Source organism: Haemaphysalis longicornis, unplaced genomic scaffold (assembly GCF_048455015.1).
Source record: "Haemaphysalis longicornis isolate Haplotype H1 unplaced genomic scaffold, Haemaphysalis longicornis Haplotype H1 scaffold_6, whole genome shotgun sequence".
Taxonomy (NCBI): domain Eukaryota; kingdom Metazoa; phylum Arthropoda; class Arachnida; order Ixodida; family Ixodidae; genus Haemaphysalis; species Haemaphysalis longicornis.
In genome coordinates this window covers 141,298,808-141,311,615 of record NW_027526407.1, presented here as the reverse complement: position 1 = coordinate 141,311,615, position 12,808 = coordinate 141,298,808, and the positions used below count along the sequence as shown (strand labels likewise).

The 12,808-nt window shown below is 49.1% G+C and overlaps 1 long non-coding RNA gene across 1 annotated transcript in view; it reads right to left on the bottom strand.

The window, feature by feature from the left end:
• The window catches only part of LOC144141965 (uncharacterized), a 32,044-nt gene extending 20,501 nt beyond the window's left edge, over positions 1–11,543 (bottom strand). Inside the window, exon 1 of the long non-coding RNA XR_013316777.1 lies at positions 11,402–11,543. This is a non-coding gene — a long non-coding RNA (uncharacterized LOC144141965). The remainder of the gene's footprint in view (positions 1–11,401) is intronic.
• Positions 11,544–12,808: the final 1,265 nt, after the last annotated feature.

Sequence of the window (12,808 nt, the reverse complement as noted above, 5' to 3'; positions counted from 1 at the left end):
GTGTACCGCGGACCCATCATCCCTGTGCAGTCAGCGCACTCCTAAGCAGATCGTTCTGTGTACTCTGGACCCGCACCCCGCATGCCTTTGCAGTCGATGCAGTCGGCTTCGTACGTTGGAGACCGACGAAGGAAGACGGCTTGGTGGCGCACTCAGGATTTGCAGCCTCTCTGCTACCATTGTGCCGAAGCCGGACACTTGTACAGGGAGTGTCGTTACCGACGACTCAGACTGCAAGGCTTTGCCATCGACTCTCCTCGTCCACGTCCCGGGCAAAGGCCCCACGTCATTGCAGAGTACATTGCACAACAGCGCCCCGTACACTCACCGCAGCGCCATCAATCAAGGTCTCCGTCTCCATGCCGGGTCTCCCCAAGACGTTCAAGTTATACAAGTGCCCCAGGGGACGGTCCGCAAGCCCTACTCAGGAAACCTAGGGGCAGCGGCATTTGGAGGTGAGGTCGCTGAAGGAAGAGTTGCTGAACAGCTTCCACCGACGGCTCCATTTTTGTGGACCGAGGAACAAGAGGAAGCCTTCAGAGAACTGCGTCATCGCCTACAGTCGCCTCGCGTGGTCGCTCATTTCAACGAGGAGGCTGAAACCGAGCTCCACACGGACGCAAGCAGCATGGGACTGGGCGCGGTGCTAGTTCAGTGGCAAGAAGGAGCCGAGAAGGTTATTGCTTACGCAAGTTGTGCGCTTTCGCGAGCGGAAACTAACTACTGTACAAGAGAAAAAGAATGCCTTGCTGTGACCTGGGCAATAACGAAATTCCGCCCGTACCTTTATGGCCGCCCTTTTAAAGTAATAACCGACCACCATTCCCTGTATTGGTTAGCCAACCTGAAAGATCCTTCCGGGCGCCACACACGTTGGAGCTTGCGGCTGCAAGAGCTCAATGTTACCATAGCTTATAAATCAGGCCGCAAGCACAATGACGCCGACAGTCTATGTCGTGCTCCAGTCGAATCGTCATGCGAAATAGCCGAGGATGAAACAACTTCTCTATGTGCAATCACCGCGTCGCAACTTTCGGAAAAACAACGTGCTTACTTGAATCTTTTACCACTCATCGACCACCTTGAGGGTAGAAGCGCTACCATACCACGGTACCTCTCTAGATCACTGACTTCTTTTGTTTTACAAAACGGATTCCTATACAAAAAAAAAACAAGTCCAGCGACAGGGCATATCTTCTTGTCATACCACAAGACCTCCGCGACGACATCCTCTTTGCGTGTCACGACGAGCCGACAGCGAGACACCTGGGATTCACGTTGACTTTGGCCAGAGTGCGTCAGAAATACCACTGGCCAAGGCTCAGCACAAGCGTCAAACGCTACGTCCAAACGTGTCGTCAATGTCAGCGCCGGAAAACGCCGCCATTAAGGCCAGCGGGCTTACTTCAGCCTACAGAACCTCCCGCCAAGCCTTTCGAGCAGATAGGCATGGACCTGCTATGACGCTTCCCATTATCGGCTTCTGGAAACCAATGGATGGTATTCGCAACGCACTACTTGACTCGTTACGCCGAAACAGAACCTCTATCGCGAGGAACAGCAGCTGAAGTGGCCAAATTCTTGAGCGACAACATTGTCTTACGACACGGAGCTCTGTCGCGCATCGTCACACACAGGGAACTCCATTCACTGCCCACGTGATGCAAGAAACGCTAGAACTCAGCCGTACCACGCACAGGAAAACGACAGCCTTCCATCCGCAAACCAATGGGTTGACGGAAACACTCAACAAAACATTGACCGACATGTTGTCGATGTACGGAGATGTTCAACAAAAAACGTAGGACGAAATACTGCTGTACAAGACGTTTGCCTATAACACGGCGACGCAGGAAGCAACACGCTTCACACCATTTTTTTGGTGTATGAACGGGAACTGCAGACTACGCTTGATGCAATCCTACCTTTCGAAGAACAGCACCTGGCAACGCCAGACGCGGAGCAGTTCGCCGAGCGGGCCGAAGAAACCCGCCATCTCGCACGGCTTCACATCAAACGACAACAGCTATCGGACGCCGCGCGCTACAACATTCGCCATAGAGAAGTGTACTACCGCCCAGGCGACAGAGTGTGGTGTGGACACCGATTCGCCGGCCGGGAGTGTCAGAAAAACTTTTGTACAAGTACTTCGCACCTTACAAGATAGTGCAACGCCTCTCCGATTTCACCTACGAAGTTCTCCCGGATGGAACAGTGGGACAACGCCGTCAACCGCGTACAGAAACAGTGCACGTAGTCCGCCTAAAGCCGCTCTTTCGCCGGTAGCAACGTCACAACCTGCGGTGTGATGTGCTCGTGCGCGTGTGCGTGGGGTGTATCGTACCTTGCAATTTACACAGTAGTGCCAACTAGCATCGCGCGCGCGTGAAACTGTAGTTTGTGCCGTGTCAGAACCACCTATCGAACTAAAAAAACTGTCGGGACATTTTTTCTACTTCTTTCCTTTCCATTTATTAGGTGCCTATTATTGAGCATCGGGCCAATGCTTTGCTTAAGAGGGGAATAATGCTGCATGCACGCCAATCGTCTGAGAGCTAAGCTCGTCCTCCAGGCGCACGCCGGTGTTGCCGCGACGCGCGAACCATCAGTTATACAGCCGGCCACCCCTCCCATGATCGCCAAGTAGACTGGACCACCACGTGCGGGACGGAGGTTGACGAAGAAGCTGGGCACATGTGGGGTGTATGAGACGCCGAGCAGCGAGCAAGGTCATCAATTGTTCTCTTGTCTGCGGGCCCAAGTGCCCCAAACAAATTAGTTTAATTAGGCCTATTCGTGTTTGTCTACGTGACAAACTGGTTAAGTTGCGGGGTAATCCTATCCCATGCTTCAAACGCCATCGAAGATCCGCAACGCGAGCCGTTCGAAGCCTCCTCTTGTGGAAACTCCCGTTCACCGGGCGAGCCGGCGTCTTCAAGGAGCGTCGCCAGAGTTTGGACTTCTCCACGAAACCAGAGCTAGGACCGGTGCCCCGCAAACCCAGCAGCAAGGTATGGCCACCCCCATCATAGGTTTCCAGAACCCTCGGAACCCGAAATCGTTCCATGGCGTACTGTTCGAAGACGCGGAAGACTGGCTAGACCAGTTTGAACGAGTAGCCGCCTTTAATCAGTAGGACGATACGGCGAAGTCAAGACACGTGTACTTCAGCCTAGAAAATGGTGCGCGCACGTGGTTTGAGAACAATGAACGGAGGTTAAAGACGTGGATGGAATTTCTAAGCGAGTTTCTTCAAGCACATGGAAATAGCGACCGCCGAGAGAACGCAGAGCGCGAGCTTCAATCCTGGGCTCAGCTCCCGAATGAAAGCGTCACCATGTACGCGGAAGACATGTAACTCCTCTTCAGAAGAGCTGATCCCGCCATGGCCGAAGAAAAAAAGGTATGACACCTCATGCGCGGTGTAAAGGAACAGCTGTTCGGAGGCCTTGTTCGAAGCCCGCCAAAGACTGTGCGCGAATTTATTACCGAAGCTACTATGTTAGAAAGAATGCTACGGCAGCGTGCAAGCCTGTATGAGCATCAAACTAATTTCGTGTCGCACTCCGGTGGCTTTGGCAACGCGCTCGAGACCCCTGATGCACTTAGAGAGCTGATTCGCTCAATAGTCAGCGAGGAACTACAAAAACTCCGCGACATCCGCCAACCCTCGATTGGTTCTATTGCTAGCGCCGTTCGTGACGAGGTGCAACACGCCCTGCGGGTGCCTCCTATCCATGCTGATCCGCCAGTGATGGTTCCCGACCCTCTGCACATGAGCTATGCAGACTCCCTCCAGCGTCCTGTTACCGCAGCAGCTCCTCTTGTGTACCGCGGACCCATCATCCCTGTGCAGTCAGCGCACTCCGCAGCAGATCGTTCTGTGTACTCTGGACCCGCACCCCACATGCCTTTGCAGTCGATGCAGTCGGCTTCGTACGTTGGAGACCGACGAAGGAAGACGGCTTGGTGGCGCACTCAGGATTTGCAGCCTCTCTGCTACCATTGTGCCGAAGCCGGACACTTGTACAGGGAGTGTCGTTACCGACGACTCAGACTGCAAGGCTTTGCCATCGACTCTCCTCGTCCACGTCCCGGGCAAAGGCCCCACGTCATTGCAGAGTACATTGCACAACAGCGCCCCGTACACTCACCGCAGCGCCATCAATCAAGGTCTCCGTCTCCATGCCGGGTCTCCCCAAGACGTTCAAGTTATACAAGTGCCCCAGGGGACGGTCCGCAAGCCCTACTCAGGAAACCTAGGGGCAGCGGCATTTGGAGGCGAGGTCGCTGAAGAAAGAGTTGCTGAACAGCTTCCACCGACGGCTCCAACGCAGCACGCAGTAACGGCGACGGCGAAACCCGATGATAATGGTAGGGTGTCTTTAGATATACCAGTGTTAACCGATAGTCATACAGTGAGTGCGTTGGTAGATACCGGAGCGGACTAGTCCATCACGAGCGGAAGGCTTACTAGAGGGCTGAAAAAAGTTACGACGGCATGGCGGGGACCGCGAATTCGAACCGCTGGAGGGCACATAGTCACCCCACTCCGCGTTTGCACTGCCCGCGTGAGTATTCGTGAATCGACGTTCGTCGCCAACTTTCTCATAATGCCCGAATTCTCTCGCGACCTGATACTCGGTATTGACTTTCTCCATGAACATGCTGCCGTGATAAATCTTCGGAAACGCCGAAACGCCTTTGCTACTGAGCAGGCAGCTGAGAAAAGTGACAACAATGGTTGCAGACGAAAACTTCGCGTCATCGAAGAAGGGGTAAACGTGTCACCACGAACGAGCGTGCTTGATCAGGTTGCGTGCGCTGAAATGAAAAACGGTGGAGTCATTGCGGAAGACAACCATTCGCTTTTGCTCACAGCACAGATCTGTGCCGCGAGGGGCATTGTGCAGCTTCGTGATGGTCGGGCAGAATTACTCGTCACCAATTTCCGCTACGAAAACAGACGCCTCTTTCGCGGAACCACTGTTGCTTACGTCGACGAAATTACTGAGGTTGTGAAATACTTCGCATTAGAAGAAGATCGCGGCGATTGCAATAGAAAGCCCACGCTCGAAAACATCGACATCAATCCAGAGCTTTGTGACGAGTAAAAAACAAGACTCGGGGAACTGTTATCCATGTTTCAAGATTGCTTTGCCTCATCCACCAAACTACGTCGAACACCTATTACGAAACAACGCATCATAACAGAAGATGCAAGCCCTATACGACAAGAGCCTGACCGTGTGTCCTCAAAAGAATGAGAGGCAATCAAAGCACCGGTAAAAGTAATGCTTGAAGATCACACCATCCAGCCGACAAACAGCCCATGGTCGTCCCCAGTGGATCTCGTTAGAAAGAAGGACGGAACGCTACGCTTCTACGTCGATTATAAAAAACGAACAGCGTGACGAAAAAGGACACGTATCCACTGCCCCGCATAGACGACTCGTTGGACACACTTCGGTGAGCCAAGTATTTCTCTTCCATCGACCTGAGGAGTGGCTACTGGCAGATCGAAGTAGAAGAAAGGAATCGGGAGAAGACAGACTTTGTCACCCCCAATGGACTGTATGAATTCAAAGTACTCCCTTTTGGTCTATGTTTGGCTCCAGCCCCTTTCCATAGGATGATGTATACCGTCCTCATCGGTCTCAAATGGCAGACGTGTCTCGTCTACTTAGACGACGTCGTCGTTTTTCCCGAAACTTTTGAACAACACCTACAGCGATTGAAAAAGATATTGGAAGCGGTTCAGTCGGCTAGCCTATCATTGATGCCGGAGAAATGCCACTTCGGGTTCACCGAATTGAAGTTCCTAGGGCATGTGGTGAAGGCAGACGGAGTGCGACCTGACCCAGAAAAAGCAGCTGCCGTGGCATCCTATCCAGCCCCACGAGATAAGAAAGGCGGGCGACGCTTTCTGGGTCTTTGCGCCTATTACCGCCGCTTCATCAGCAACTTTTCATGGGTCGTTGAACCCCTCACACGCCTAACCAGGGAGAACGTTCCATTTTTGTGGACCGAGGAACAAGAGGAATCCTTCAGAGAACTGCGTCATCGCCTACAGTCGCCTCGCGTGGTCGCTCATTTCAACGAGGAGGCTGAAACCGAGCTCCACACGGACGCCAGCAGCATGGGACTGGGCGCGGTGCTAGTTCAGTGGCAAGAAGGAGCCGAGAAGGTTATTGCTTACGCAAGTTGTGCACTTTCGCGAGCGGAAACTAACTACTGTACAAGAGAAAAAGAATGCCTTGCTGTGACCTGGGCAATAACGAAATTCCGCCAGTACCTTTATGGCCGCCCTTTTAAAGTAATAACCGACCACCATTCCCTGTATTGGTTAGCCAACCTGAAAGATCCTTCCGGGCGCCACACACGTTGGAGCTTGCGGCTGCAAGAGCTCAATGTTACCATAGCTTATAAATCAGGCCGCAAGCACAATGACTCCGACAGTCTATGTCGTGCTCCAGTCGAATCGTCATGCGAAATAGCCGAGGATGAAACAACTTCTAAATGTGCAATCACCGCGTCGCAACTTTCGGAAAAACAACATGCTTACTCGAATCTTTTACCACTCATCGACCACCTTGAGGGTAGAAGCGCTACCATACCACGGTACCTCTCTAGATCACTGTCTTCTTTTGTTTTACAAAACGGATTCCTTTACAAAAAAAAAAACACGTCCAGCGACAGGGCATATCTTCTTGTCATACCACAAGATCTCCGCGACGACATCCTCTTTGCGTGTCACGACGAGCCGACAGCGAGACACCTGGGATTCACGTTGACTTTGGCCAGAGTGCGTCAGAAATACCACTGGCCAAGGCTCAGCACAAGCGTCAAACGCTACGTCCAAACGTGTCGTCAGTGTCAGCGCCGGAAAACGCCGCCATTAAGGCCCGCGGGCTTACTTCAGCCTACAGAACCGCCCGCCAAGCCTTTCGAGCAGATAGGCATGGACCTGCTAGGACGCTTCCCATTATCGGCTTCTGGAAACCAAATGGATGGTATTCGCAACGCACTACTTGACTCGTTACGCCGAAACAGAACCTCTATCGCGAGGAACAGCAGCTGAAGTGGCCAAATTCTTGAGCGACAACATTGTCTTACGACACGGAGCTCTGTCGCGCATCGTCACACACAGGGAACTCCATTCACTGCCCACGTGATGCAAGAAACGCTAGAACTCAGCCGTACCACGCACAGGAAAACGACAGCCTTCCATCCGCAAACCAATCGGTTGACGGAAAGACTCAACAAAACATTGACCGACATGTTGTCGATGTACGGAGATGTTCAACAAAAAACGTAGGACGAAATACTGCTGTACAAGACGTTTGCCTATAACACGGCGACGCAGGAAACAACACGCTTCACACCATTTTGTTTGGTGTATGAACGGGAACTGCAGACTACGCTTGATGCAATCCTACCTTTCGAAGAACAGCACCTGGCAACGCCAGACGCGGAGCAGTTCGCCGAGCGGGCCGAAGAAACCCGCCATCTCGCACGGCTTCACATCAAACGACAGCAGCTATCGGACGCCGCGCGCTACAACATTCGCCATAGAGAAGTGTACTACCGCCCACGCGACAGAGTGTGGTGTGGACACCGATTCGCCGGCCGGGAGTGTCAGAAAAACTATTGTACAAGTACTTCGCACCTTACAAGATAGTGCAACGCTTCTCCGATTTCACCTACGAAGTTCTCCCGGATGGAACAGTGGGACAACGCCGTCAACCGCGTACAGAAACAGTGCACGTAGTCCGCCTAAAGCCGCTCTTTCGCCGGTAGCAACGTCACAACCTGCGGTGTGATGTGCTCGTGCGCGTGTGCGTGGGGTGTATCGTACCTTGCAATTTACACAGTAGTGCCAACTAGCATCGTGCGCGCGTGAAACTGTAGTTTGTGCCGTGTCAGAACCACCTATCGAACTAAAAAAACTGTCGGGACATTTTTTCTACTTCTTTCCTTTCCATTTATTAGGTGCCTATTATTGAGCATCGGACCAATGCTTTGCTTAAGAGGGGAATAATGCCGCATGCACGCCAATCGTCTGAGAGCTAAGCTCGTCCTCCAGGCGCACGCCGGTGTTGCCGCGACGCGCGAACCATCAGTTATACAGCCGGCCACCCCTCCCATGATCGCCAAGTGGACTGGACCGCCACGTGCGGGACGGAGGTTGACGAAGACGCTGAACGCGTGTGGGGTGTGTGAGACGCCGTGCAGCAATCAAGGTCACCTTTTGTTCTCTTGTCTGCGGGCCCAAGTGCGCCGCAAATAAATCAGTTTGATTAGTCCTATTCGTGTTTTCCTACGTGACAATATAATGTGTTGCAATCATTTGGAGGGAATACTAGTGAGGAAAACTGGACGGTAGTTTGCTGGATTGGTTTGTTCTCGTGTTTTAAAGATCGCTACTATTCGGGCGATCTTGCAATCGTCGGGAATTTCACCTGTTTCAATGGAATGCATGAAGATGAGGAATAGGATCTGACTAGCCACTGTGACGGTGTTTACTAAAAGTTTGGCGGGTTATTTTTATTTTTATTTTTATTTATTGTTCTTTTATTTATTTATTTATTTATTTATTTATTTATTTATTTATTTATTTATTTATTTCACGCTAAGCGGAAAAGGCATTACAGAGGAGAGTGCTACTTGAAAGACAAAAAAATGAGGTAGCAGGGTAACAAAAACGTGGTGTCCATAAAAAGGAAAAGGAAAGACAAAACATATTGGTATAATTGTAAAAATGGGGTCACATAAACAGAGAATAAACATCAGATATTTCCTGCATACACAATATAGGGCAGCTCGGAACAACTAGTCATCAGTGATACCCGATATTTCGGCTGGGAGGTTTTTCCATTCGCGGGATGAACGTGGCCAGAATGACTGAGTGACAGTTTTTGTCACATCCTAGCCTGAATATATTTTAAGACAATTGATTATTTAACGATTCTTTCTGGCTGAAGTGCTATTTCGGGAGACACAGCGCAGGGGGAACGGGTAGGTAGTTGTGTTGACTGGGTAATGTAATGGGTAGAGATTACAGATGAAAAGTAGTGATTAAGAGCGCTTGCAACGTGTTTTTGGTCAGTTATACATTGGTACTTTGACTTTTGTGAGACAGCATGCGCCAGAAATTAATCGGATTTCAGCAGAGGATCGATAGTAGGCCACAATAAAATATTTATCTTTAGCTTTTTGTAATTCATTGTAAAGGCGTTTGCTTCGATTTAAAAGACTTTTGAATTTTTCCAAAATCAATAAATATTGCAATCTGATTTTATGCAAAATTTTATAGACTGTTCTTGTGAGTTCAGTGTTGTGTTTTCGACTATTTGAGAGTTGGTTTTTACTAAACGGGTTTGATATTACCCGCGAAAGCTGTAAAAAAGAACCAAGTTTGGCGTTGATAGCTTCAAAATTTCCTTTTTTGTAATTTGTTATGAATTTTTCAGTTGGCGCCCTTGCAATAAGAGGTAGAGGTATACAGTTGTGGACAAAATTATGGTCGATGTATATGGAGGGTACTGTTGTGCACTTTATGTCATCGGGGCTTGATGTTGGACGATTTATGTGTTTCGCCTTTTGTGGGGACGGTATAGCGTGCTGTAGGTTAAAATCTTGCGTCAGATTGAGGAATTGGTTGGATTCGTTGGACGGGGATGCACTAGCGGTTGAGAGTAAAGGCCAGTTTATTTGTGGGAAAATAAAGTCACCAAAAAATAATACGGGCTTCCGGGAACTTCTCTTTAATGTAAGGGGGCGAATTTTAAGGAGAATGGAACAGCCATGGCCAGAGTCAGCCGGCCGGTAACAGATGTAAAACATCACCTTTATGGCAATGTTTGAGACTTGCACCCAGGTTAGTTCTAATGTGTCATCATGAGTGACAAGCGGAGATGATAGAGTGCTTAATAGCCATTTGTTGCAACATTACTCCAAGATACAAAACATTTGCAGTTGTCAGGAACAAAAATAAGAGCGATGGGGATAGTATACCTGTGGGCGCGTCCTATTTGAGGAAACTTCGCGGAACAGGGAACTGTGCAGACGTGAACCTTACATGTGGTACAAGTTACATTGGGCAGCTTTTAATTTTTGACGTAGGACAACATCTGCCGCGCGGTCCTTTTACCAAAACTGGCATGCATCTCTTAATCTGCTGTATCCAGCCCCCTTTCTGTGCTTCGCAAAGAACTTTGCTTGCAGAACTAAAATTTTCTCATCACCAGCAAACAGTGCGTCACTGCGTGAAAAATGACGCCGTACACTTCGCCAGAATCTTTGCTGGAACTGTGTGCAGAAATAAAACTTCGAGGTGCCTTTTTGTGTCGAAAAGACAACAAGCCAAGTTGTCATCGTTACTTTTATGCTCTTCAACAGTGTCGCTGCTGGAATCGGCGTCTGTCGGGCTGACGGTAGCTGCGACGGTAGCTGCGACGGTACCCGAGGGCGCAGTCATCACGCTGCATAAGATAGGTGAACATTTGTTTTCCTCAGGCGGAACAGCAGTTCGCGTACTGCAGGCTATGCGGCCGGTAAACGATACCGCACACGACTCAAACTGGTGGGTGCCAGCCACAGAGAAACTTCTTTACTGAGAAGCTGTGGTGTGAAGTGTGAAGTACAGTGTTTCTTGCCCAAAACACGAAGAATCTAGATCGTAGAAAGACGGATACAATATGTGGCCGTTCAGCAGTGTTGCCAGTGGACGGCGTAGTGTATTCACCTTCCAAGAACGTTAAAAGGAAGGAGGGTTGTTTTCCCAACTTTTCTTAACTATTTCCACCCGATTGAACTGGGTCGTAATTCCCTCATACCAATCGTGACTGAAGAAAAGCTGATTGACGATCTCGCGTTTCTGCTTAACTTATTATGTCTTTTATTATAAATTGGTACAATATTGTACGAGCGAAAAACTTGAACGTTAACCAAAAACCGGGGTATATATGTAATAATTAAAACTGCGGAAAAAACGTGTTACCTAAACAGTTCGTACTGGCTACACATTAAGATAATGCTCATTAATATTCACTCCCTGTACGTTTCGTGAAGTCCTGGACAGCAACGTTCCCAACGCTTACGTCCTGAGTACAGAATCAAGATTGTCTATTGGTATCATGCAAATAGTGTCATTGCACTTTTTTCTAGCCCATTTTGCGCAGAGAAACCATGGCGCTTTGATAATCGAAATGCATTGGGGAATAATTAGTATAAGCTCGCTTTTGTTCAGCTCTCTGAATAGTGTTCTGGAGAAACAAGTGACAATAGAAATAAATATAGCTAAGCGAAGAAGCGAAGCTTCTCTCTGCACGGTTCGTCGTCATTCTGAATAGCACTTGCAAAACATGCATATATAAGAAAAACAAAAGAAATTGCTCACGTTAAGAGGTGCGAGGCCACATGCTTAAAGTTGGCTAGATGAATTCCATACTCAAATTGAAATCCAAGGACGAGTTCCACTGCGACGACTTTCTTTATTTGGTCCGTTTCTGCTTTAAGTACCTGCCGTGAAGATCAGTGCCAATACGAATTGAAAGATTAGGTCAGCATTACTAAATATGTGACAAATGTACGCATATACCAAAAATAATTAACATACAAATACCATATTCCCTTTTACTCAACCAAGAATCGTAAACCACATGGCATAGACTCTGCTGCGGGGAGTGAAAACGTTTAATTAGGCCGTAGAAGCCAGAAAAACGATATGACTAATGCGTACAGGCAACAATCGAGTGTAATAAATGTGGAATGGAGAGCAAGTAAACGGTATTTTATCGCATTTGAATAAGCTAAAAGGGACCTTTGAGTGAGTCGCTAAACCTTCCAACACACAAAAGTGTCAAGCAATGGTTCACGACCAAAATAATACCAGCTGTCTAGTGTCATGGCTTCTCGTCTTCAGATTGTGATTTTTGCACTTATATAGATTTTGAATTAGGAGAAAAAACAACGTTTCGTGAAGAATGAACGCAGAATGCTGAAATTCTGTGCACTATAAAATAATTGAACAGCTGTCGACAGAGAGGAGGAGGGAGTAAAGATGTCGTTTGTTTGCCCGAAGTCCGGTGTCGATCAGGAACCCAATCGCCCGAGCTCCGGTTGATTTGGCAGGAGGCTGGCAGGGCGATCCTGTTGAAGTTCTTGGAGACGGTGGTCGAATTGGCGAAGTCGAGGCGTTGGGGTTGACTAAGTGAAACGAACAGTTTATATACAGGTATTTACAGTAGAAAAACTGGGTACATAAGTAATAAAGAGCAAAACTTCAAACTGCAGTTAGACGCTAGCTGTAAGTGCGTACAAATCACTGGAGGTTCTCAAAAGCGCTTCTCACAAAGCGCTCGAGAAACGACGGCCGAGAACCTGTCTCGCCGCAGAATCCGTCTATTTGCCCGGTACGGTGCTGTGCCTTAAATTTCCAACGCGATCCTACCCTCTATCCTAGGGGGCTTACAAATCTCAACCTAGCTTTAACGGTCGAGACTCCTTGTTTCACCTGGAACTGCCCAGCTCAGCGCTCAAACAAGAACGTTTTCTAACGGCCAAGTTCGGCCTTTTAATACCTCGACATCACACTCATTCAGAAACTCCCCTGTAGCGTTCGTACACGCGTAACGGAGTGCGCAAATTCACGTAGACAGCTGTCACTCAGCGCGCTACAGAATCTCCAATGAGGAGCCACCATATTTGGGTCAACGGCCCGCTCGCGGACGAGCAAGCAAGCGCGACCCCGCTGTTTGAGGGCGAAAGGCGGCGATAGTGCACTATGCCGACCGGAGCGCGTTAA